Genomic DNA, 13242 nt, shown 5'->3' on the forward strand with positions numbered 1-13242 from the left:
GGAAAACCCAGCAGGATATCTAGCCTTGTGTGATTTCGGCATAATTCTAGAATCTAACAAAATTTTCAAACAAGTCCTTGCAAACGGTTTAGGAGCTGAAGAGCTCTCCTCGACGAAGTTTTCATGTAAAAACCATGAAATACATTTAAGGCCAACTACTGTTCTTTTACCGAAGGTTAAATAGACAAAAAAGAGGGGGGGAGGACGCTGGAGCACTGGCGACACGATTCCACTCTCGTGTAATTAGCACAGACTTAAGAGCTTCTTTTTAATCGGGAGGTGGGGGGAGTCACGCTCAGGGGACAGGAAACCGCAAAGACGCCTCCCGAGATAACCCCCCCCCCCCCGTTTCTTGCGAGAGTTAATTAGAGAGTTCATAAGCTGCGAGCCCTGTAAACGAAGGTTAATTCCCCCAGAGGCTGGGGATCTTCAGATGCTTTGTAATGGGAGAGTTTCAACCATGAGAGGATGGGGGTTGTGCTTTGTTTGAGTCACTCCTGTGTTTCTGATCGAGATTTATATCCGAAATGCCCAACTTTCTCTGGACTTCCCAATGCCACTGTGGAGTTTCCCCTGACATGTCCTTGATATGTTTCGAACAGCCAGAACTTGTAATCGTCACCGCAACTAGTCTCTTTCGCCAATTTTAATTTAAATTATGAAAAACTTCTACTATAGTAAACCTTAATGGTTGTTGACATCATTTTGAATAGTGGAAATAAGGGATTGCTGAGGTTTATAAGAACAATTATATTCATTTTATATAAATCACCTGATCACCCATCAACAAATATCCCTCGCCACACCCATACCTAACACACAAAGTGATTAATTCACTGGTTCTAGTAAATAATATCAAATAGTGTCATCTTTTACATATTTTTTTGTTAATTTGCTATTCACTTTTATTATTTTATTACTTTTATTTATTATTTTTTTATATTTTTTGCTTATTCTTATTGCACTTTCATTGTTGGCAATTTCAGTGTAAAATGGCCACCTGTGCTGTATCTGGAATTTTCTCAATAAATAAATATCGTATTCTTTGCTAGTTTTACTTGTTGATTGAATTAAGTTCTTTTATGAAGCTTTTCTGCCACTTTTGGCTAATCGCGACGACGAAGATGAGTGATGAAAGATATACTCATATCCCCAGGTCGGAATTCGAACCTGGGACCCCTGTCGTCGTAGTGAGCTGTGATAAACACTCCACCACGAAGGTCGGCTGCTTTACTTGTATTTGGTTATTTAATAATACGTAACAAATGAAAATGATCAGTGGACTTGAAACTTTCAGTCACCTCGATGGCTGAGAGCATTGTGAGGTGGTAAGCGTTGTTTCATCAATATAATTATTCCCATCATCGACATTGGCCAAAAAAGGCAGAAAAAGGCTGAAAAATACAAATGAAAACCCGGAACTTCCCGCAGTGAGATTGTGAAAAACTATTTCTTTTAAAGGACACTTTATGCACAGATAGGCTAATTCAGACTGGCAGTTCGAAGTAAAGATCCTAACTACTATATACACGCACCGTGAATCGAACCCAGTACCCCTATTATCGCCACGACATTAGTATGACACAAAACACTACAGCTACAAACATAAATAACTTGAGGTGTGGTTTTGATTGATTGATATGTTGTTTTAAGTCCACTGTATGCACAGTAAGGCTAATCGGGACTGGACCTACAGTTTAAAGTGGGATCCGAACCACTTGTGCCTCCACCGGGTATCGAACCCGGGACCCCTTGATTGCAAGGCAATGACGCTACCACTGCGCCATGGGGGAGGCCCGACTTGAGGTGTGGATATGCTAACTTGTTATGTTATGTTATTCTGCAGCTTATGTATTTTATTCGTGTAACTTTGTGCTTTTGTATTTGTATTTGACTTAGTGCTGTATAAGGTTTCATACTGTGCTCAACACTTAAAATAAACGATTATTATTATTATAATCAATATGATCGTAGCTCTACGGTCACCGTCACGCCGTACCGTAAGAGACGTTGAAATATTTCGCAGATTCAGTTACCATGCCAATCGCAAGTCTAATTATTACGATGTGCAATTACAGTTTGCATCATTAGAGTTGCGGTGATGTTGTTAGCCGGACCACAGTGGGCAATCTCCTTGATGTATTCTATTACCTAGTCCAATGCCGCAGTCGTGTTACCCCTGATCTGCGTCTCAATCCACTGTCTTCCCCCACGTGGTTATACGAAACTGCGCTTCTGCCCGTGTCGAATGTCATCTCGGAAACTACTGGAGCTGTGGGGCTGAAACTTGCTCGACTGATTACGAAATAAAGTAGTTCGAGTGGTCAACCTATCATGTGGCAGAATTTGATGAACGGAAAGAGTAGCAAATACAGGCTTAGTGCAATGTGAATTGTACCTAGAGTTGACGAGCTGTATCTTTGCGGGTGGCCTTGGCTACTCAGCGCACAGTGCGAGAGAGATACATTTATGTAGTTGCCATCTACTCGCCTTTGGGTGGTCGACAGCAAGGACAGAACGCAAGGGTAATGACGCGCAGCCGGTAACTCCTCCCCCTTGCTACTGCGCAGCCGGGCTTGGGCAGGGTTCACCCGCAAAGATACAGCTCGTCAACTCTAGTTGCCTGTTGGTATCAGACATGAACAAGCCACATCATGCGATCCGTGTATCTCTGGAGAAAGGGCGCCCATAAAGGGGAGAAAGCGAGTGGGCGAAGCGAATCAACACACGCTGTTGCAAAAGCTGGAAACCGCAGTCCGTTTTTTTCTCTCCACGCAGTCGCCTCGCACTTGTTCATTGGTTGAACCCTCTCGAGTCACTACGTGCTCAGAGACTTGCTTTCATTCGCTCGTACAGTACAGTACATTGCTATTTTCAGTGGCGTGCCCAAGGGCGGGTATACGTAAACCCCCTTTTCGAAAATCCTGGGCAGGCCACTGGCCATTTCGGACCATAAACGCAGCTCCTGTTTGTCTTATCTTTTCCCTGTTGAGAAAGGTTGGATAAAAAACAAAGTTATTTTTCCTCTCCCTTCCCTGATCTCCATTCGGTCGTACTTCACAGAGCGAGAGGGGGGGGGGGGGCAGAGTGGGTCTTAGAAGAAAAGCTCTATCCTTCTTTATCTCTACTTATCTTTGTAAAGAGAAGAGAAGAAGAGTGATGAAAGAAGGAGTAGGAAATGTGATAAGAGAAAGAGAAGGGAGAGATCTCTCTCACACACGTACATGTGTGTGTGTGTGTGTGTGTCTGTGCGGGTAAAAAAAAAAGCACCAGCAAACCTTATAACTGCTTCCGGCATTGGTTGATTATCTTTATTTTACTTCACTTTTCTGCCACTTTTGGCTAATCACGAAGAAGGGAATGAGTGACGATATGATGAAAGGACACTCGCAAAAGAACGCCCATGCCGGGATTCGAAACCGTGACCCCTGGCGTTGTAGCGCGACGTGATAACCACTCCGCCACGGCTTCCGGCAGATATATTTTGCAAAATAACGTGTAAGACAAAGTTTGTGCCACTAAATTATGAGAGCAAGAAAAAGCAGTGTAAGCATAACTGGATACTTCCCATCCCCACTCAGTCATTAGTGTTAATCGCATATATTTCTCCAGTTATACAGGTTAGCTGTGATTAGGGGTGTAGACTCTTTTACTATAACCATACATGTAGCCGTGGATAAAGCAAAAGCAGGATAATATATCACGTATGCACTTCATGAAAGCTACTGGATTATTCAAATAATTATATTATCTCTCTCCATTCATATTCCCACTAGCACTGGTTAGCCAGGACTATGCTGTTAAATAATCCAGAAAAATAATGGCATTCGTCGTGTACAATGTAACGAACCGCACGTGGAAAATATAATTCCGAGAAAAGAAAAACTGCAATAAATAAAGCCATACGTGAAAGAGGACCGGGGGGCGTACAATAAAGCTGTGCTAATTCAAACAACATAAATATGTAATTTCATCACTGAAGCTGCAACGGCTGCGTTAACGCTATGATTGCACCTGGAATTGTTCGCTTCTGCACTTTTTTTCTTTAAAAAAAGGATGAGTAACAATGGAATGGATGAAAGGAACGCCAATGCCTTACCTGGGATTCGAACCGAAGAACCATTAGTTTTGCGGCGTAGGGTAGTTTTTGCAGTGTAGGCTAGTTTCCTCTTTATAAATTTTGGTTTTAAATATTACTGGGGGGAGGCGGTAGGATTCAATGCTGTAAAATTCTCAACATAGGAACTTTTTTTGCGTTAAATCATGGTACAGTACTCTTTTTGTCAAGTATTTCTTAATAATAATCCAGGTCTGTGTAACGATAGTCAAATATGTTTTCGGCTGCACTAGTGACGCTTGAAAGCTCAAACGATACTTTGCTTCATGAACAAGTTTGTATTTGGAAATATAATGACACAAACGATATTAAGGGGGTAGGGCAATATACTTTGATGTTTTAAAAACCGTCCAATGAATGAATGAAAGATTTGATTTATTTTAATTCGAGTTTCTGCCACCTTAGGATATTACGTAGATAGGGATGTATGATGCCAAGATGAAATAGAAGAAGGGACAATCACAAATGGTTGATTATTTCATTATTTTATTGTAGAATATGTTGTATATGAATGCCTATAGTATCCATATAAATATGTGTGTGTGCATGTATAACGTAAATATATGCATGTGAATGAGCTTATGGATACGTGTCCACTAATATGTATATTAATGTGTGTATGAATATATTTCACAGTGTGTCTATCTTATTATGGTTATATTTATTCTGGGCAAATCTAATCTACATGTGTATTCATGAGAAATGTGATTTTTAGACTATATTCTCTAATAATAATATTGTTGTGGATTTATGGATAATTTGCATATATATTTTATACGAGCACGTCATTACTCTACATTAAATACAGGTAATGGACAAAATAATATGAACATCTTGGTTTGCAAAGGCCTATATACGCCGTCATGGAAAAGGGACAACACTCAGCAGAGATTTCAACCATCTAGTGGCGATGAAAGCAAACATATTAGTCTATCAGAAGCTGGTGTGAGAGTTGCATGCGAGCAGTCAGCTATCCGTCAAATGCAGGTATGTCCGACCTTTCAGACTTCAAAAGAGGCATGATCATAGGAGCCCGCCTGGCTGGAGCATCTGTAACAAAAACAGCTACACTTGTTGGTGTAGCACGGAGCACAGTGTCAACTGTTCTGACAGCCTACAGACAACATGGAAAGACAATGTCTGCAAAGGAGAATAGTGGGCGAAAAACGAAGTTGTCCAACAGGGATCGACGTGTGTTGAAGCGAATAGTGACTCGAAAGCACAAGACAACACTGTCCCAGATAACCGCAGAGATGAACAATCACCTCCAGGACCCTGTATCAACGAAAACCATTCAAAGGGAGCTGCATTCTGTGAACATTCATGGCAGAGTTGCCATCCCCAAACCGTTGGTGAATCCACGTAATGCAGTGACACGAAGAAGGTGGTGCCAAGAGCACAAGAATTGGAGACAGCAGCAATGGGAACATGTGATATGGTCAGACGAATCGTCTTTCACATTATTTCAGACCACAGGACGTGTTTATGTGTGGAGAACTCCTGCTGAAGCATTTGATATTAACTGCTTAGTGCCTACCGTGAAACATGGTGGGGGGTCTGTGATGGTTTGGGGGGCTATATCTTGGAATGGTGTTGGCCCACTTGTCGTCCTGCGTGGGAGAATCAACGCAAAGAAGTACTGCACCATCCTGGGTGACCACCTCCATCCCATGGTTCAGACTTTGTTTCCCGATGCATGCCCCATCTTCCAAGATGATAACGCCCCTATTCACACTGCTAGGTGAGTTGATGCATGGTTTGATGAGCACAGTGATGAGGTAGAACATCTCATCTGGTGTCCACAGTCCCCCGATCTTAACATCATTGAGCCTTTGTGGGGTATTTTGGAGGCCAAAGTGCGTAATCGATTTCCACCTCCAATGACACTTTCGGAACTTGAGACTGTTTTGTGCGAGGAGTGGCTACGTATTCCAGTTCACACTGTACAGGACCTTTGTCTATCCCACGTAGGATACAAGCTGTCATTCAGGCAAGGGGGGGGGGGGCGCCAACCCCCTACTAATACAAGTTTTCTGCAATTGCATTGGTGTTCATATTATTTTGTCCATTACCTGTAAGTATACCAATGTTATATGTTATATGTAGGGGCATGCTTATTTCGTTTTTGACGAAAAAACGAAATTTGAAAAAACACATTGTAGTGTTAATTTTTCATGTTTTTGAAAGGTGTGAGATGCATTTTGTGACCATGTTTTGTCACGAAATAATGCGAAATGAACTGCAAAAAGCAAAATTAACTCTTAAACACGAAATTCAGGGTTTATTCACCGACGCGACACCTTCTGAGGTCTGAATTATCCTGAGAGTTATGCTATTCCCGGAAAATTGATTAATTCTGCTGTTAATATTGGAGAAGCAAAAATGGACTCCTTTACACAGAAATAAACTTAATACTCTGATAACTACATAAATGTGCTATTAGAAGTGAAATGTTAATTCTCTGGAATAAGTGTAGTTTTTAAATCAAATGTAGGATTATATTCACAATTTTAAAACCAAAATATCTTTTTATATACGACTTTTCATCCATTTTTTCACCGCAATAACACCGATATTTTATTTTATTTACCGCTTTTGAACCCGAAATTGACTGTTTTTGTACCGAAATTTGCTTTTTTATTTACCAAAAATATGTGCCTCTAGTTATATGTAATATGTATGCATGCCTTTTAATTTCAGTTGCATTCATATTTACATCATTTATGCTATATTAATACCTCTGTAATTGGAGATATTCTCTGTACATGGCAAATAAATAAATAAACAATCACAAACACACATGGACAGAACACAACACAAGTTCCATAGAGGGTTATAATGGCCATGGGCCATGACGTCAGAGTTCGGACAGGGACAAATTCAGTAGAACTTCAGACATGCCTTGCATTACGTCCACTCGCAAACTTCTCTCCTCTGAAAAGAGTTTTCGAGTAACGAGAAAATTTTCACCTCCCCCTTTGCAAACTCCAGGTTGGGTAACATTCTTACGCGGCGCTTTCAGAGCGAAAGAAGTTTAAGGCGAGCACATTACAAGTTCGATATGGGAGGATCACGTAATACCCCCGATGATTCTTCAGGTTCTCTGAAGACGCGCTCAGGAACCGTAACGAGGTCTACGCAATTTCCACGATTTATCCCCTTAATTCTCACGCACCACGCTGCTTCGTAATTAACGCCCGATCTCTCTCCTCTGCTTCGCTGCCAGGGAGCGAGTCAGCGAACAAGAAAGAAGGAAGCAGGAAAGGTTACGTAAGGTTTGCGAGGGTGACGTTACGCTCGGGGACAATTCAGTGTCGCCGCTTGTTGCTGCCAATACAAACATGCGTGTTGCCAACGGTCAGAATAGGAAACCACGGAGCTTCGCGCGCACTGGCGACAAGCCAGACAAGCGCACGTCATTGGATTTTACCCTGGGTAAAACCCTTTTGCCCTTTCCAAACTTATCAAGTCTATGTTGTTTAATCAGTGTCCTAGCGTAGACATGGGTGTTCCTTTACGAGTGTTCATGCATTTCACCAAATCATCATTCATCCTCATCGTCGCGATTAGCCCAACTAACGAACGATGCGGACGTGCAGTCTGGTTAAACAGACGGGGCAAACACACAACGAACCGACCCGGGATTCGATCCTGCGGCCTCCAACGTCGTAGCGAATCACGTTAATCACTCAGCCAAATCACGGCTACTGGTGAGGTGTAAGCATGCGAATGTCAACCTCTCTCCCATGTAGTACATCCTGGACTGCATTTTGCAGACTACCGAGGCTCTGGCGTCTGAACTCTCAGCCAGGATAATCCTCTGTTGGTAGTGTTGTGTTCTGTCCATGTGTGTTTGTGATTGTCCCTTCGTCAATTTCATCTTGTCATCATTCATTCATATCGTCGCGATTAGCCAAAAGTGGCAGAAAAGCGACGTAAAATAAGAAAATCGATCTATCACAGCCGTTGATATATTCTGAAAAGTCGAAGAGCCCACTAACGGAAATATGCACCCATATCTTTTTAGGGCGACGGTGGGAGAGGGAGGGGAGGGGGAAGAGAACGAAATGTTATTTAATCAATTAATATTAAAACAGCCATTGAGTTTTTTTTAAGATGTAAGTTATTTTAATAGTCTTTCGTATTTGTTTATAGATTCGATCAAACAAACATAAGGAAGATGTAGCATCACTTTCCACGCAGAAGAATGGGAAAAGTACTGAAACACAATTCAGTACATTATTGAGAAAACCAATTTCCTTTACGAATAATTATGGATTTAACTAATGAAATAATTTCTGAGCCCCACGAAAAAAACTTAAAAAGAGTCGACATTTGAGACGCAAAAGAGTTATAAATCCCTCATTGAACATTCTCGACGGAAATGTCCAATTTTATTACTTGTTAGCAGATAAGAAAGGTATGGGTTGCTTAGTAATATAATGTCACATGCAAAATGGTCTCACAATAATTTTGAACTGATGGATTGGAGGGGGAATATTATTCTATGAAGAATTGGGGGTTTATGCTTAGATCTAGATATATGTATGGATGATAATGGGCGCACCGAATGGAGAGGTGTGGGGATCAGAACTTTCCCAGTTTGGGTTCCAGTTCCCGAAAGAAATGGAGGCACATAATTAATTCGCTACACGCAAAAATTGCTTTCAGCTGTTTTTCAAGCAGTTGACCTCCTCTTTAAAATATCCTGGGGACTCGAATGAATGATATGAAAGGAAGTTTGAACCGAAAGAATCGAAACCAGAACCATTAGATCCGCAGTTCGTTACACTAACCGCTGGACCACGTAGGGCCCGTGCACTCCGTTAAAGAATCGATACATATACACATTTCACATGCTTTTAAGCAATCAATTGAGCGGCCTGAGCTCCTTTTGCAATAGTTCATCTCGCACAGCACCGGATGACATGGAGAGAGGGTCAGGAAAGCGGCTGCCCACGTCGACACGCCAGCGGTAACGGTGCATGCAACAGCGATTCGCGAACACACCCTTAAATGGCTCCGAAAGTGAACACGGTGGGTGGAATAATGCAGCTGAAACTTGCACCGAGGAAAATGCAACTTGTTTCATTTCATGCACAATAATCCCCCGCTTCCCCTCGTTTTCTCCGTGCTTCAAATGACCTATGACCTACGCGTGGACAGCACAGGCAAGTCAACACATCAAAGTATGCCCAAGGTAAATTTCTGAGATAGATAGATCCAAGCCAAGTAAAGGACTGTCGCTATAGTACAGACGCATCTCGGCGCCACTCAGACGTGGATGTAGGGTTCAACACATTCCCGATCTCCGACACGACGCTCCTGTCGCACACCCACACGTCATGTACCCATTGAAAAAACGATATGCGAGATCTGGGATTAGCCACGACAGGAAAACGGATTCACATTTGCCTCGTGACAATTGTGGATTTATTGGTTTGGTTTATTTCACTAATTATAAGGGTTTAGTGGCTTTTCTGCCACATTTGGCTAATCGCGAATATGAAGATGGGTGATGGTGACACAAAGAATGCCCAGACCAGGATTTGAACCCGAGACCTCTAGCGTCGTAGCACACCGAGATAACAATTGCCCCGAGGAGGTCGGTTGTCTCGTGACAAGTCTGATGCTGTACCAACTTGACCACCTCCGGGTGCATGACGCAACGTAATGGGTACATTCTTTCCCTTTTCTCTTTTGTATTTTATTACCAAACAGATGCAGTGGAAGAAGAGGCATCATAGCCTTAACTGTGTCGTGTATACAAAGCCGAAATAAATACAGGAATAAGGCTAAAAAGATTGCAGTGAGCTGGAGTTGAATAAGGATGGTGGCACACAGAATGCCAAAAAAAGGCCGAAAGGAAAAGGTGGAAAGAAAAGGATCTGGGAGGATCACGTAATAGATAAGGGCAATAGATGCTCCTTATAGGAAGACAAAAGACTGAGCAATGCGTCGTATTTTCATAAATATCGAACAGTTGAAATACGAGAGTAGCAACGCAACAAAAATGACCTCGTGGGGGCATTCTTGAAGAAAGGATCCATGTCGGAGAATATTTTGCCACAGCTTTTGTCCACAAGAAAAAAAATCCTATGCAACGTGCCAATCAACTGCGTGAATCTGGTTGTCTAAGGGTTTAGTGACTGGAGATGGTAGCGAGACAAGACTTCGTTCTCGCCTAGATTTCTAAACGCTTGTCTCGCTTCTAGTTTCCCAGATGTTCGTTTTGTTTCGCAATTACCTTAAACAACGAATACAACCTGACTCTATAAATAACCAGACAGCCACCATATCACCATGTGATGATAAAACGAATCTATCTATTTTAGGAATTAGAAAATTCTTGGCAACTACCTCCAGAACTGTAACCAATCATCTTAACCACTGGACCAATTTTCCATGCTTGGAATTCCTACAGCTGTTTAGTATGTGCGACGTTCCAGCAGAATATTTATTTGGCTAATAACATCTTTTGCACTGAAAGGCAATTCGAAATATTGACGTCGTTTACATAGTTTCAAACGTCGTATTCAATTATATAAATTTTGTTCAGAGGATTGAGACGACACTCTATGTTCCATCGCTAGCTGCAAAGATGAAGGGTGGCGAATGTGAACGGATATGGAAACAATTCAATAGCAAATAAAAATAAATCGAACTGCACAATTATCTCGAAAGTAGCCCGAATATGGACATTCGAGATAACAAAGCAGGAACAGGTAATTGTTCAGGTCCCGTATACAGTCATAAAAAAATCCGTTGTGGGTTTACCGCCAAAGAAATTAGCCATTATGATTTCCATTAGTTCATAAAATTGGTTATTGCGACCGAACTATTTGTTCTAGGAGGATGAACGCTCTTTCTTATTGTTCTTCTGGGAGAGGGTTTACATTTGAATTCAACGATTTTTAATTGGCTCATCAGGATTCTGAACCATTTTGAAAATAACTATCAATTTTTTATGCACTTTTACGACTATACTACTATAATATTAAAAGTCTGTCACGCAGGAAATCCGGGTTCGATTTCCGGGATGGGAATTTTGGAGCAGTGTCCCTGTGTCCCGGTATCGAATCTGGGACACCCTTTATTACACAGGGTGCCTACAAAAATATTTGTTTAATGAAAAGAAACCTACCAAAGGCCAGTTAAGATGAAACTGAAGCTGTATTTAGCAAGATAATTATACTTGCTTTTTCTATTAATGCATCCTAGACTGCATTTGGCGGACTAACGAGGTTCTGACGTCTGGACTCTCAGCCAGTATAATCTTATGTGCGGGGTTCGTGCTGTTGCTATACATTTCCGATTGTCGCTTCATCCGACATACCTTACCACTATTCATCCTGATCATCGCGCAAAGGGGCAGAAAAGTGAAGTAAAATAAACTATATCAATCAGTCAGTCATTGTGATAGCAAAAATTCTTGACCACAAGTATTATTTCTTGACTGCTAGACAGACTGTTACAAGGTGACAGCGTTACTACTACACCATCGGAGAGGCACTACAATACTGGACCACTATCAACAGGAAGAACTTATTGACTGTTCAGAAACAATGGAATCAACAACTTTGCCACATCGTTTACAACTTTATGTCTACCCTGCAGAAGAAAAATCCAGCCATCCATCCAGCCACGTATAAAAACCACAGTTTCATTACAGAAAAAAAGACATATAAGCCCGTTATGTCAAAACACGCACGACGTATCTCGCTGCCCATATCTAAAACCTACCCGCCACGCATGTTTATGTCGGTGATCACGCCAACTACACACGGAGCTGGCTGGCTCAATTCCAACATATTTCTCAAACTTCCGCCGCGACGTCATGGCAACGCGCGGACGTTACGTGCTATTACCATAACAAATTGTCGCCAACGCCCGGGCACCTGAGATGAGATCTCGCGCCCGCATATCGGACCAGGCGTTTATATTTCCGGGGTGAAACGACGGAGCTCGGTCAAATAGCTCTGAAACTGATGTCGAACAGGAGCTGTGTTTATGACACTTGTTTTGAAAACGTCAGCCTCACTGGGCCAACAACAAAATACCCTGATAGATAAACATGTTCATGTGAATGAGTAATGTCCAAAATTAGCAATGCAAGGTTTCACTCTCAAATTCATTACCCATTTCCAGTTATTTTTAAAATAAATTTCCAGAAAAATCTGTAAGGTTTTTAACTTACTTTAGTTTGTCTTACAGCAATTTTTTACAATGAAAATTTGAAAAGAGTAGCTCCAATTGACATTTTTTTGAAAACAGTATTCTTCTTTTTACAAAGAAACGCACGCTCTAGCAATAGAGTTTATACAGGTGAATAACACATATTCAAAGTTACACTTCTCCGACATTTTCAAGTCTTTTTCAGCAATATGATTTTATCTCCAGGATTTTCGCAGGATTTTATACACTGTCCACGTCCATAGGAACTCCCTAGTAAATATAACATCAATCCCTGAAAGATATTAACTAATGTGTAACCCCACGTTCTACGTAAGAAGAATTATCATTGTTATTCCATCTGCTCAGCACAAAGTATGGGGCCTAGGCCATTAGTAGGGACACAAATTTATGGTAAATAAAAACTGAGGAGAGCGGTAAATAAAATGTTAGATCAGCGGTATATACCAGCGGCGAAAAAAAAAGTTGCACACACTTTTTCATTATGAGAGGAAACAACATACAAAAGAGCTATAAATTGATAAACTACTTCATTTTTATATACTGTACACATGCACAAGTACTTAGCTGTCCAACCAAAAAGAAAACATCAACACAAAATCACTTCATTTCTAAATTGAATATCTCAAATGATTTATTCATTGCATGTATTTAAAGGATATCTTTTCTGTCCAACAAATAAAATAATCACTACTGCACATACACAAACACATGTTAAAAATCACATGATGATAAACAAAATTCATTCATGACTGAACACAAATGACACCATTGTTTCCCTTGATGTGCGGGAACAGACTATCCCTGCTACAGCTAGCACGTTCAATGAAACTGGAAGTTGAGTAGACATTCGGGGGAAGAAAGGAATGGAGCTTGACAGGGAACGAAGTTTTCGAACTGAGATTATGTGCATGGGAAATCCCAATTTGCAG

At 41.3% G+C, this 13242-nt stretch overlaps 1 protein-coding gene and 1 non-coding gene across 2 annotated transcripts in view; both read right to left on the minus strand.

The window, feature by feature from the left end:
- LOC145991048 (TBC1 domain family member 14-like) overlaps window positions 1-13242 on the minus strand; it is a 122476-nt gene that overhangs the window by 69905 nt on the left and 39329 nt on the right. The gene's annotated exons all lie outside the window — the stretch shown is intronic.
- TRNAA-UGC (transfer RNA alanine (anticodon UGC)) lies at window positions 1722-1796 on the minus strand. Its single transcript has one exon. It is a non-coding gene; the product is annotated as a tRNA-Ala (tRNA).

This window comes from Lepisma saccharinum, chromosome 8 (genome assembly GCF_977018435.1).
Source record: "Lepisma saccharinum chromosome 8, izLepSacc3.1, whole genome shotgun sequence".
Taxonomy (NCBI): domain Eukaryota; kingdom Metazoa; phylum Arthropoda; class Insecta; order Zygentoma; family Lepismatidae; genus Lepisma; species Lepisma saccharinum.